The sequence below is a fragment of the Urocitellus parryii genome, chromosome 2, assembly GCF_045843805.1.
Source record: "Urocitellus parryii isolate mUroPar1 chromosome 2, mUroPar1.hap1, whole genome shotgun sequence".
Taxonomy (NCBI): Eukaryota; Metazoa; Chordata; class Mammalia; order Rodentia; family Sciuridae; genus Urocitellus; species Urocitellus parryii.
Genome location: NC_135532.1, coordinates 32,095,941 through 32,107,095, shown reverse-complemented (window position 1 = coordinate 32,107,095; position 11,155 = coordinate 32,095,941).

Genomic DNA, 11,155 nt, shown 5'->3' with positions numbered 1-11,155 from the left:
GATTCTTGAGTGGTCACACTGCAGGGGACTTTCCCTTTGGTTTAATTCACATCTGTCTGGGCATTGAAAGATGTCATGCTGACTTAAGAGGGTGACTGATCGGCCAAGGGCTCCTCAAGATGGCTTTGCAGTTTTCTTTTCAAGATTTGGTTTTAAGATGTTTGTGCTATTTTATGGACCCTTCTGTTACCTCATGCTTTAAATTTTGTCTGTCTTTCCAACTGTCTTTAAGTGGGTGAGCTTAAGATTTTCCACTACCTCTCTTCTCTCTGTTGCCCCTTCCCACTTCTCATGCACATTTTGGGTTCAGCATCAGGGGACTCAGTTTGTTTTCTACTCTGGTAACCTATCTCCATCTCCTCAGGTCTCACTTTGTAATATTGAGGTTTAGAGCATCTATTTTATCACCTCTCAATTCTGCTTTGCCTTCGCTGCCTCCTTTCTGTGTTGTGAGGAGATTGGGACTCACTGCCTACCTCACTTCCACCATCTTCCCCAAATGTCCACAATGTAGCCTTTAATGTTAGAAAAACAGGACTGAGACCTCCTTTGGAAGTATGAAAAAGAGAGAGAGCGAGAGCGAGAGAGAGAGAGAGAGAGAGAGAATTTGACATTTTATTTCAACTGCACACCCAGCAAAAAGAAAAATGTTGACTAAGTCTAAGACAGTTTCCTTCTCACAGAAAATTTACAAAGTTTAAATACAGGTAAGGTCATTTTTAGTAAGATCAATGGGGTTATAGTCACAGGTTAATTATGACAAGGTTGGTGAGCAAATTCAATTTCCTATGACAAATAAAATTTATAACTTCAATGAGCTAACACAATTTCCTACAACAAACATTTGAATAAACCTTGAGGTTAACTAAGTCTTCATATTATAAAGTATAAAATTAGGACACTAAAAAGAAAACTATATTTCTTTAGTCTACCTGGAATGAAATTGTAAATACCAATTTTATGCTTTGAATTCTTAAAGCACTTGTGTCAGCAACGTTTGTTCTGACTCTGTATTTCTTTAATTTTAAACAAGGTTGCATTTCTTGCTCAATTCAGGCAAAACATCTGAAGAATTCCAGGCTTTCCCTGGAGGATCAGGATTTAATGGACATGCTGACCTTAGAGAAGAGAAGGCTACAGAAGACCCACAGAGAGAAGGTGGGAGGGGATAAATTCTAGGAAACCAGAGTTTATTAAACACACTGAACCTCACCAAAAGTTAGGTGCCTGTTTTACCAAAAAAAAAAAAAAAAAAAAAAAAAAAAAAAAAAAAAAACCAAGGCACTCCACTTCTGGGGAAAGACAGGTTAAACGTGTGAAGAATGGCAGTTTGCTCCCAAGTGGGTACTTATAATGGGTGAAAGTTCACAGTGCAGTAGCACACATCGGTAATCCTGGTGACTCAGGAGGTTGAGGAAAGAGGATCGTGAGTTCAAAGATATCCTCAGTAACTTAGCAAGGACCTATGCAACATCAATACCCTGTAAATAAAAAATAAGAAAGGGCTGGGGATGTGACTCACTAATTAAACACCCCTGGGATCAATCCCTAGTACTACTACTACTAATAATAACAATAATCATAAAGGGTAAAAATGCTGGTAGATGTTCCCATTTTATACCAGCAGAAAACTAGGAAAGGGGAAAGAATAATTTCTCTAAAGATGACATTATTCAGCAAAAGTATAAAGACTTTTTAAATTAGGACATTAAAAATAAAACTATATTTCTTTAGTCTACCTTATCTGGAATGAAATTGTAAATACCAGTTTTCTGCTTTGAATTCTTAAAGCACTTGTGTCAGCAATGTTTGTTCTGACTCTGTAATGAGAAGAGGGGTCCAATGTCGGAATTATGGAGAAAACAAAAAAAATTATAAAAGCAGGTGAAAAAAGAGAAGCCTGCAAAAGGAGAAAAGGTGACCAGAAAGATCAAAGAAACAAGGGTGCTGTCTCAAAGCATTCAGTCAAATACATTTCTGTTGGTAAGAATTTAAACAGGAGAAACAGTTAAAGATGACCAAGTCTAGTCTGCAATCATCACAATAAAGACTATGTGTAATGATCTCCTAACTGCCAAGCACAGGGCTTCCTGAGCAGCTCAACTGGTCCTTTACATAGGAGGTATTATTATTCCCACTTCACAGAGAAGAAAATCAAGGCTTAAACATCTTGAGTCACTCTACCCTATCCTTGTGACAGAGTTTGAATTAGAACTAATTTTTGCTTTAATCATAGGGTCTATTCTGTATCTATCACGCCTCAATACCCCTGAGAATGTGAGGTTTGGAAAATATAATGCATGCATTTTATGCACCTTCTTACAGTTTCTTGGGGCCAGCCTTAGACTCTCTGAGTCGTTCCTTCTGCCACCATGGCCACCAGTTCCACTAGGTTCCCTGATGATCCTAATGCCTGTGGTTGATGAGCTGCTGGCCCAGCCTATTAGGTATCATCTGTTGCTTATGCTTTTTTATCTCACAGCTTTTGTGGGTTGGGAATATGAGGTGATTTCTCTTGCTTTGTGTATCTCACCAGACTGCAATTAAGGTGTCTTTCAGATGGCAGTCATTCCAAACTCCTTTTTGCTGTGGTCAGCAGTAATGGTTCCTCACAAGCTATCGGCCAGAGGCCTCTTTTAGTTCCTCACCATGTGAACTTCTCACAACACAACATCTGGCTTCATCAGAGTGGGCAAAAGAAAGGAGTAACAGCAAGAAAGATGGAAGCCAGAAGTAGCATCCCATCACATTTTTAGTGTTCTTTCACTGGGAGCACATCCCTAGAAACAGTCCACCCTCCAGGACATGAGATCACATCAGGGCATGAAGAACATAGGGCAGGGACCATTAAGAGTCATTTTAGAAGCTTCCTACCCCACCCAGCATGGCTGGACTGTCTCTCTTGTCTGCCTATACCTACCTTCCATTTCTGGCTTCTTCTACCATACAGACTTGGAAGATCCACTACATAACAAGGCATAGTTTGTGGCTTCTGGTAACTTCTGAAGCAGTTTGATGACGAAATCGAATCTCTATAATTAATTAATTCCCCAAAGCCAACCTTCATTAATGGAACATATGAGATAAGAGGATATATTTCTTCCTCTTCCTCCCTCCGATGGGAGGCACAGTTTCTCTGTTTTACTACTGCAGAATAAATCAGCCACAAATACATAGATGTAGGATGACTGCCTGACTCTGCACCTATTCTGAACCCCAACCCTGCCTCCCACAGCCTTCCTACCTCTACCTGACTCACCTTGACACTCCTCTAGCAGCTCCACTGGCTCCCTTGACACAGAAAGGATGCATTTTGCAACTGACTTCTAGAAGAATATCCAGAAGTCATAGTGCCTCCTTGGTGACACAGCACATGTCACATATAGTTCATACTGTTTGATATCTGCAAGAATCATGGACAAGCTTGACTTTGCACACATAGGGCCTGGAGGAGTTCTGTCCAAGTGCTGTTCCCAACTGGTGGTGGCCACTAGAGATCCTGGCAGTGCAGGTCCCACAAAGCCACAATAAGGACTGTGGAGCTTACTACCTGGGAACACACTCTATCTCATTCATGCTCAACAGGATGCATTGGAACATTTGGAAGAACAAGTATCAAGGCACCTTGACACCCCAACTGCAGGTCTCTAGATATAGCTCTCAGTAAGGCGGGAGGACAGAGAATTTAAGTTACTAATCTTGATACTTTAAAGCCTAATATTCAATCAGAATTACAAATAATTAGCACATTAAGGTGTATATCAGTCAAGATTTCTAGAGAAACAGAACCAGAGAGAGATTTTATCTGCAGGATAGGCTGGCAAGCTGGAGACCCAAGGAACCCAGAGACAGTCTGCTGGCAGAACTTGTTCTTTCTCAGGGAAGATCAATTTTTGTTTTGTTCTGAAGTTCTGTTGATTAGGTGAGACTCACCCATATTATGAAAGGTAACCCTTCTTAACAATTTAAATGTTAATATCATAAGAAAAAAAAACCTACACAGAAATGTTCAAGATAAAGTTTGACCAAATAGGTGAGCCATGTGGTACTCACAAGCTCACCTAAAAAATTAGTCATCAATATAGGAATATGTCAAATATTCCTTGTGTTGAAAGCCCAGACCCACGGTTATCTCCTGAAGGAGGAATAGCCTTGAATTGGCCTACATTTTTTCCTAATGGTTTCTCTCCCATGCCTGAGTCTTAAGATGTCATAAGAATATTTTTTCCCCTCTGGGCTGGGATTGTAGCTCAGTGGTAGAGCACTTGCCTCTTATGTGTGAGGCACGGGGTTCAATCGACCCTCAGCACCACATAAAATAAATAAATAAAAGAAAGGCATTGTGCCCATCTACAATTAAAAATATTTTTTAAAAAAGAATATTTCTTTCCTAGTCTTCCCCACTCCACACACTTTTAGGGTGATAGATTTATACAGATATTTAGTAGGAACACACCTGTCTGATTTATAAAGCTAGAATGAGAAGCAATCTTCAAAAACACTCTACTAAACTTGACATTGAAAAGTCCCAAATAGTGTTACTAATTTTGAAATGTCAATCAGAAAATAAGTTCCAAAATTTTTCCTCCTGCATGGGTAATTTAATGAATGAATGTTGCCTTGTGACAGGAAAGGAAACCAGAAGGTACCTGGGGAAGATGTTGTAATAGCAGAGCTTATAATATCTTTTGTGTGGAACTTTTCCATTCTCTAGTCAGATTTGTGTCTGTCATTCCATTTATCTCTCAAGACTTAGTGTGAACCAATGTCTCAGCTTCCCTGAGGCAGTGGGTCTTAGTGTAATTTAGACTCTATGGGACATTTGTTAAAAATACAGATTCTCCACTGCAGTGTTCACCAAACTAATAAATGAACAAAGAAAATGTGATATATAAGCATCATGGAATACTCTTCCGACATTAAAAAAAAAGAATGAAATTCTGTCATTTGTCTCTATGTGGAGGGATGTGGGGATCATAATGTTAAAGGAAATAAACCAGGCACAGAAAAACCAATACCACATGATCTCACTCATATGAAGAGTTTAAAAAGTCTGAGCTTGCAGAAATAAAGAGTAAAATAGTGGTTACCAGGAATTGTGGGAGAATAGAAAAGATGGGGTGATAGAGAGAGATTGATTAATAAGTACAAAGATTGGTTAAGAAGTACAAAGCAGCTATGTGGGAGGAATAAGCTCTGGTGTATTATTATACAGAAGGTGGTTATAGTCAACAAAGTGTGTCGTATAAATCAAAGTATCTAGGAGGAAGGATTCTGAAAATTCTCATCACAAGGAAATGACAAATATTTGAGATAGATAACCTAAATATATGTATTGACCATTACACCATGTACACAGGAACAATATATCACTGTGCCCCTTGAATGTGTGAAATTATTATCTGCCAATTAAAAATAATAATAATAATTAGACCTGGAGAGGCAGTTCAGCCTAGAGTACACTCTTAGCATGAGCAAAGCTTTGGGTTCAATCTTAGCAAGAGAGAGAGAGAGAGAGAGAGAGAGAGAGAGAGAGAGAGAGAGAGAGAGAGAGAGGTGGGGGAGAGAGGGGAAGAGGAGGAGGAGAAAAAACAAGGGAAAAAAGAAAGAAAATGAAAAAAAAATTCAAACTCCTCAGTCCTTCACCAGAAACTCTGACACAGGTGGGTCTGGAGAGGGCCTGGGAATCTGTTCAACTGTTGAGTTGAGAAACTCTGAAGCAGTAGAAAGCAAATGGCCACTGTCTTAACGTTCAGATTCACCCATGATGGGTTCTGCTTTGTCTCATTTTGTTTGCAGTGCTGCGAATCAAACCCAGGGCCCAGTGCATGCGAGGGAAGTACGCTACCACTGAGCTACATCCCCAGCCTGACCCATGATGTTCTTAGGTCCATTTCACTCTCTATGACTTTCCAAACTGAGGGTATCTGTGATTTGGCAACTCTTTTCCTCACCTCCAGCAGTAGTCTCTGCCAAAGTAACATGATTTACTTCTGCATCATATGGTTTATTCGAACCCTGTCCCATTCAACACAGACCTGCCCATAAGAAAAATCAAGTTCTACTCTAGATTAGCCAGATTCTTGTTTCTCAGAATTAGGCCCAAGTGTTTTGGCCACAGATCACAACTCTCAATAATTTCACAATCATTCTGAACTGTTAATCTACCCAAAGGTCCATAGGTGTGGTCTGGGGAAATTATCTAACTAGACTTGCTTTCCTTAAGCTTTGCCTCAGTCCTAAACAGGTCTGAATCTTTTCCAAATCCCTTTAACTTGATGAGCATTAATTAGGTTCCTTTCCTTACCCATCTTCCAGTTACCAATGCTTTTTTATTTTAGTTTTTAGTGTTTCTGTACTACTAATAACTTCAAGCCCTTTTGTGGTCAATTTTAGCCTTACATTCTTTCCTTTCAGAAGTCCTGTTTCCTCCATTCTATGTATTTTTTGTAGGAATGTCATTCATCAGACCCCATCACTTTCACCCTGGGACAGACAGGAGACAGACCTGCCAGTCAGAGCACCCTCGCATTCTTCAGGTCTCAGTGGCGGGTAGATTGGGCCACAGTGAGCACATATCACAGGGAAGACTAATCAGAATTGGTTTTCTTTTGTTTTTGTTTTCTGAGACACTGATATGAATGTAGAAATTACAGAGTACTTTAGAGTTATTAGGAAATTTTTTATCTTAACTTTTATACTTAAGACCATTTTTTCCTATCATTTTAAAAGAGAAACTGATAAAGAAATGTAGCCAATAAAAAGAGAGCCAAGAAATGGAGAAAGAGAAACAAATACCTGACAACATTATTCGAACACCTGGAGACAGTTAAAACTGAAGCAGTAAATCCTGGGCTTTTCATTTACATGAACCAATAATAAATTCTCTTTTGCCTAAACTGGTTCAAATTAGGTTCCTATCACTTTTAATGAAGATAGCCCTGACCAATTGATCTCCATTTCCACTTCACAGTCACTTTGGAAGAAAAGAAAATATTTCAATATTATATACTTTAGAGTAGCACAGAAACTATGCATTTTTTTTTCTTTCTTTAACCTCAACTAGCTAAATAACTATGACAAAAATTCCCAACTTTGGGGGAATTTAACTTAAACACTAAGTTGCCTCCAAGTAATTGATGAAGATGGACAGCCATGCAAGATGTGCAGTCACTGGCCTGGAACTGATACAGAGTTAAGGTCACCTTGTATCTGTCAGCATCACCCATCCTTTTCTTTCATGGTTAGCCATCACCTATGTGCAAAACCAGTGCACTGCCAAGCATGGTGATGCACACCTGTAATCCCAGTGACTCAGAAGGCTGAGACAGGACATGGTGATGCACACCTGTAATCCTAGTGACTCAGGAGGCTGAGACAGGAAAATCAAAAGTTTGAAGCCAACCTCAGCAACTTGGAAAGGACTTGTCTCAAAACAAGTAAATAAAATGATGTATACATAGCCTTAGGATATAGCTCAGTGGTAGAGTGTGCCCCTAGATTGAATCCTCAGTTCAAAAAAAAAATCATAAGATGAAAAATATCACCTATCTCAACCAATAATTGTTCCTTCCCAATTTTCCCACTTCCAGCAAAGTTTCTTTATTCTTTGCTAACCACTTTGTCAAGTATCATGATACTGGCCCTCTTGGATCTGATACAGTCTTTCTACTTTTGATGTCAGACCTTTTCCAGGGTCTGACAATATAAAATAATTCTCAGTTCATCGTGTGGTTCCTGATAATGTGTTTACAAATCCATTATCCTCTGCATTTAATCCAAGCTCCTCTACCTTCTCACGTCATGCTGGAGTCTGTTGGTGTCCCCCACCTAATACCCAATGTGATAGTATTAAGAGGTGGGCACCATTATGCAACTACAATACACCAATAAAAATGTGGAAAGAAAAAATAAAGTAAAATGGAAAAAAAAAAAGAGATGAGGCTTTTAGGAGGTGATTAGTTATAAAGGATCTGCCTTCAGGAATGTGGCTGATACCATATAAAAGAATCTTGAGAGGACCTATTTTTCCCTTCCTACCTATGAGGAACCAGCCTTCACCAGAAACCAAATCTACTGGTACCCTGATCTTGGACTTCCTAGTTCCCAGAACTGTGAGCCATAAATTCTGTCATTCATATTTATCCAATTTAAGGTATTTTGTTATAGTACAAAGAAGAGATTAAGATGCCTCACCACTCAGTACTTTATTCTCCTTCTCCTTCACACCTACCACATTCAAGTACTCTCCTCCATTCTCTCAGTTGATCTTATATTTTTAAAGTATTTTTAGTTGTAGGTAGACACAATAACTTTATCTTATTTATTTATTTTTATGTGGTATTAAGGATCAAACCCAGTGCCTCACACGTGCTAGGCAAGCACTCTACCACTGATCTACAACCCCAGCCCATCAGTTGATCTTATTTTATTCTGTTTTTTAAAAAGTTGCTAACCTGAGTAGAGGTTTCCTCTGTCAATGTTTATTTTTTTTATATTTTAAAAAATAAAATGTACTTGAAAAAAACATATTTTTCCAGCACAATCCCTTCAAGCAATTTTTGATAAAAGCAAAAAGGAGGAAACTGTATGGTTTGATTTTTTAACTTGATAAAAAAACGCTTTCTAGGTTTCACTGTTCCAATTTATTATGTAATACACTAAATGCTTCCATATGACAGTGACTTCATTTTTGTGAACAAATAAACTGACTGAAAGACATGCCAAGAGAGATTACTCAACTTAATCTGTGAATGTTGGATGAAAAATACAATTAAACTCTAGCCAAGAGGAGTAGAGGCTGGCAACAAGAAACACTATGTGATTCAGTCCAAATAGAATAGAGTTAATTCCTAAATCCTCTTTAAACACTTAAAACATAGAAATGTATCCCACCAACTAGGGAGGCTGAGGCAGGAGGATAGCAAGTTCAAGGCCAGCCACATCAACTTAGGGAAACCCAGTCTCAAAATAATAAGAACTGGGGATGTAGCACAGTGGTAAAGTGCCCAAGGGTTCATCCCCAGTGGCAAAAAAAGACAAAAGAAAAGAAAAGCAGTAATGTGTTAATGAGGGAGTCAATTAACTAGGTTCTTCATACATTCATAAGTTTATTATCTTCTAAGCTCTCTCTGAAGAGATAGTTTATAATAATTGAGCAAGGAGTCTTAAAAGCTCTTGCCAGACTTCTTACCAATTGATAGCCAAAATATATAAACTATGTAATATATTGGAGTCAGTCAAACTCTAAGAACTATGATTTTTAGCAGAATCCTGAGATCCTGATTTATTGTCTGTTTGTGACATTTATATTGACACAGAATCTCCCCATGGAAACTAACTGAAATACCAAGGTTAAATCTCAGGCCACAGTCAACTGGCAAGGTCAATAATATGACATGAAGCTCAATCATCTAAAAAACAATTTGACATCATATTCTATGCAGTCCAAATTATCAAGGTTCACTTTATTAATTAAAACCTGATCTGGGGCTGGAGTTGTGGCTCAGCGGTAGAGTGCTTGCCTAGCACATGAGAGGCCCTGGATTTGATCCTCAGCACCACATAAAAATAAATAAATAAAGGTATTATATCCAACTACAACTAAAAAATAAATATTTTTTTAAAAGCCTGATCTGAACTGATATAACATTTATAGTCTGTATTGTCTTTATCTGGTTTAACAGGAAATGCTACCTTAAGTATTGTAGTGACTAGAAAAAATTCTGAATCCAAAGCAGTCTGGCCCTAAGAATGGAGACCATGTCATTGTTTTATAATATTGAAAGTTTTGATCCTATTTCTCCATTGTATGTACGTTTTGTAAACAAGACTTAGCATTAATGTCTTCAGCAGAAAAATCCATAAGTGGTCAATTAGCCATTTTCTCACCTCCTTCATCTCCAGCTACCAACTACTCAAACAGAACTGTGTACTAGGCATCTGGCAATGAAGGACAAGACATGGTCCTTCTCTTTGAGATGCCCACCAAGTAGTTGGGGAGTCATGGAGTATGCATATTTTTAAAAATGTATCAACTCTTAAATAAATGCTTTAGGATTTCCAAGGAGAGTAATCACTCAAATATTCAACCTCCTGAAGGCTCCATAGAGGTAATGAAACTTTTACTGGACCTGGAAATATGCAGGACTTCCAGAGAAGAGGAAATTGGCTTCCAAAATGAGGGAGATACAGCAACCCAAAAATGGGAATGTTCCTATTGAATTCCTAAAACAATGTGATGACCACTTTAGCTAGAACTGAAGAACCAGGGGATTTATTTAATACTGTTTGTGTGCTTTTGGCCAGCACTGAACTGGAAAGTTGAAATGCAACTGATAAATAAATGAGAGTTCTTGCCCTTAGAAGCCTACAATCTAATAAAGAGAGACAGATGCAAAAAACAGGATTGTCCTCAAATTTTAGTGGTGCTACGTTAGAATGACATCAAGGAAATAATGAGGACATAGAGGAAGAAATGACCAAATCTGCATGAAAGGGTAAGAAAAGCCTTCTTTAGTAATGGCTAAACTGGGCCATAGAAAGCAAATGAGGATAATCAGATGTGCAAACCTAGAGGTCATTTTAAAGGGATCTATGTTGTAAGTTTACAGATCTTGAAACAAGAAATTCTACAAACCTATCCGATAAGCCATTCCAGCATTCAGGGGCCTTTACTCCTACAAAGTTCCTTTTACTCACATGCTGACCCATCTCTTCTTACTCAACTCACCATGGAGGATTGTATATCTTTGTGTTTGTTTCCCATGCTCACATTAACACTTTCCACGTGGAACAATTAAAGCAGAAAGGTAAGTTGTTGAAATCTCAACGCAGTTGTTTAATTCTGAGACTGATACCAAGGCACACCTGATTCGGCGTTGGCAGCCTGTCTTTGTTTGGCTTCCTTGGGTTGCTAAGCTAATATGAAGAACATTATTGCTTTGGGAAACAGGATTAACTAAATTCCAGGTACTTAAAATATTCCCCAATCCAAAACAAACATGTCAGAGTGTTTATCCATCAATCACTCCAAATATTCCTGATGGGCCATTTTACCTCCGAAGTTGGTTTATTCCCTGTAATCCCTTCTTTTTAAAATACTCAAGAACTCAATTAAATGATAGCAAAGATTTTCTTTTCTGGTATATAAAAT